Source organism: Triticum dicoccoides, chromosome 2B, assembly GCF_002162155.2.
Source record: "Triticum dicoccoides isolate Atlit2015 ecotype Zavitan chromosome 2B, WEW_v2.0, whole genome shotgun sequence".
Classification (NCBI taxonomy): domain Eukaryota; kingdom Viridiplantae; phylum Streptophyta; class Magnoliopsida; order Poales; family Poaceae; genus Triticum; species Triticum dicoccoides.
In genome coordinates, this window is record NC_041383.1 from 127,623,939 (window position 1) to 127,627,541 (window position 3,603).

Here is a 3,603-nt window from a genome sequence, read left to right on the forward strand (position 1 = left end):
TTTATGGGAGGGCTTAGATGGAAATCTTCAAGCATCCTCCCACCACAAACACTAATATCCACTTGTGTCATGCATGCATTTTTAGATACAAATTCCCTATTGGACAGTGACTTGAAACCCAAAATCTCATACTTTGGGTTAGCAAGAGTTTTGGGAGGCAACAGATGGCACGAGGTGGCGCGCAATGCTGCCGGAACCCAGTAAACAGTGGTTACATGCCCCCCATGCATGCGATGAGCAGGTGCTACCAGAATAAATCAGACATGTTAAACTTTGGTATTCTCCTTTTACAGATTTTCACGAGCAAATGAAAACAACGACGCCTATCTTTTCACTCTAGTAAGTCTGCACTGCACCCTTTTACGCCTGTTTTTTAGTTAGGTTCAGTTGCCAAGAATGGTATTATGGATTGGATACCAAATCAAATTTGGTCTGGGGGCATTGGACCAAGAGAACCATCTCGGATATAGTGGATTCATCTTTGAGTAGGTTCTCTACAGTAGATAAGATAATCAAGTGTATCCATATTAGGTTGCTACGCATTCAAGATACCCTCTCTAGCGTATTCGCGAGAGAAAAAAGAGGCCAACTATATCAACTATAAAATTATGCTCAGCAGCACCAGCACACTCCTCGGAGATTAGATTTGGGCCCTGATACATCCGAGATGGCAGCTTCGGCAGCGAGAAGGTTACTACCACGGATAACAAAGCTGGAGGAGTAATTATTAGTTCGCTAAAAGTACTATGGCAGATACCGAATGCCTCACTAAAAATGATCATCGGACCTGAACTGGGTTGCAACTTCAATAATATGTACGTTGCATTATTTATTTGAGGTTTGGTTCTGTATCCCCCACCCTAAAAGATAGTTTTTACGGTACCCTATACTGCTAACAGGGGATTATTAGTACAGAACCCCTCATTAACAGTGTTCAAAGAGTCTACTAGCACGTCCAGCTGGCGTGCTGCTAGTACAACGTCGCTGATCCTTCCCCATTTTCTAGAAGTAAAGGACAATGATCTGGCCCAGCTTGCAAGAGGGGAGAGGGACATTAAAGGGTAAAACTGAGCAAAGAGATATATAAATATATTAAAAAAGCTTTTCACTTCTACTTCGTGATTTATTTCTTCCTTTTCTACATGCGGAGGAAGAGGGCACTAGTTTTGAAGAAAATAAAAACAACAATCTGGCCTGAACCTTCAGGTAGGCTCCGCGGGATCAACAACAGTGAAAATCTCGAGCCAAAGATGGACGTATATGCTATGTTTCATTTTGCAAAATGATATCAATTAAGTGGTGTATCAATTCCATAAATTGCTGGTAATACATATGTACCTAGTATCTGTTGGGGAACGTAGCAGAAATTTAAAATTTTCTACGCATCACCAAGATCAATCTATGGAGTAATCTAGCAACGAGGGGAAGGGGAGTGCATCTACATACCCTTGTAGATCGCCAAGCGAAAGCGTTACAAGAACGCGGTTGATGGAGTCGTACTCGCGGCGATTCAAATCGAAGTTGATTCCGATCTAAGCGCCGAACAACGGCGCCTCCGCGTTCAACACACGTGCAGCCCGATGACGTCTCCCATGCCTTGATCCAGCAAAGGGAGAGGGAGAGGTTGGGGAAGACTCCGTCCAGCAGCAGCACGACGGCGTGGTGGTGGTGGAGGAGCGTGGCACTCCAGCAGGGCTTCGCCAAGCACCGCAAGAGACGATGAGGGAGAGGGGTAGGGCTGCGCTAAGAGGGGGGGTTCTCATGTGTTTGGCAGCCCCAAACCCCCACTATATATAGGGGAAGGGGAGAGGGGGCCGCCCCCCTCCAGATCCCATCTAGAGGGGAGGGGAGGCGGCCAGGAGGGGTGGCTTGCCCCCCAAGCTTGGGCCCTTGGGGAGGGGCGCACCATCCCACCTGGGGCTGGTTCCCTCCCACACTTGGCCCACGCAGCCCTCTGGGGCCGGTGGTCCCACCTGGTGGACCACCGGAACCCTCCCGGTGGTCCCGGTACGTTACCGATAGCACCCGAAACTTTTCCGGTGACCAAAACAGGACTTCCCATATATAAATCTTTACCTCCGGACCATTTCGGAACTCCTCGTGACGTCCGGGATCTCATTCGGGACTCCGAACAACATTCGGTAACCACGTATATCTATTCCCTATAACCCTAGCGTCATCGAACCTTAAGTGTGTAGACCCTACGGGTTCGGGAACCATGCAGACATGACCGAGACAACTCTCCGGCCAATAACCAATAGCGGGACCTGGATACCCATGTTGGCTCCCACATGTTCCACGATGATCTAATCGGATGAACCACGATGTCAAGGATTCAATCAATCCCGTATACAATTCCCTTTGTCTAGCGGTATAGTACTTGCCCAAGATTCAATCGTTGGTATACCGATACCTTGTTCAATCTCGTTACCGGCAAGTCTCTTTACTCGTTCCGTAACACATCATCCCATGATCAACTCCTTGATCACATTGTGCACATTATGATGATGTCCTACCGAGTGGGCCCAGAGATACCTCTCCGTCACACGGAGTGAAAAATCCCAGTCTCGATTCGTGCCAACCCAACAGACACTTTCGGAGATACCCGTAGTGCACCTTTATAGCCACCCGGTTATGTTGTGACGTTTGGTACACCCAAAGCATTCCTACGGTATCCGGGAGTTGCACAATCTCATGGTCTAAGGAAAAGATACTTGACATTTGGAAAAGCTTTAGCATACGAACTACACGATCTCGTGCTAGGATTAGGATTGGGTCTTGTCCATCACATCATTCCCCTAATGTTGTTATCCCGTTATCAATGACATCCAATGTCCATGGTCAGGAAACCATGACCATCTGTTGATCAACGAGCTAGTCAACTAGAGGCTCACTAGGGACATGTTGTGGTCTATGTATTCACACATGTATTGCGGTTTCCGGTCAATACAATTATAGCATGAATGATATACAATTATCATGAACAAGGAAATACAATAATAACCATTTTATTATTGCCTCTAGGGCATATTTCCAATAGTCTCCCACTTGCACTAGAGTCAATAATCTAGTTCACATCACTATGTGATTGTAATGAATCGACACCCAAGGGGTTTGATCATATCTCGCTTGTGAGAGAGGTTATTAGTCAACGGATCTGAACCTTTCAGATCCGTGTGTGCTTTGCAAATCTCTTATGTCATCTCTTAGATGCAACTACCACGCTCTATTTGGAGCTATTCCAAATAACTGTTCTACTATACGAATCCGGTTTCCTACTCAGATAATCCGGATTAGTGTCAAAGTTTGCATCGGCGTAACCCTTTAGGACGAACTCTTTTACCACCTCCATAATCGAGAAAATTCCTTAGTCCACTAGTTACTAAGGATAAGTTTGACCGCTGTCCTGTGATCCATTCCTGGATCACTCTTGTACCCCTTGACTGACTCATGGCAAGGCACACTTCTGGTGCGGTACACAGCATAGCATACTATAGAGCCTACGTCTGAAGCGTAGGGGACGACCTTCGTCCTTTCTCTCTCTTCTGCCGTGGTCATGTCTTGAGTCTTACTCAATACTCCCACCATATAACACAGCCAAGA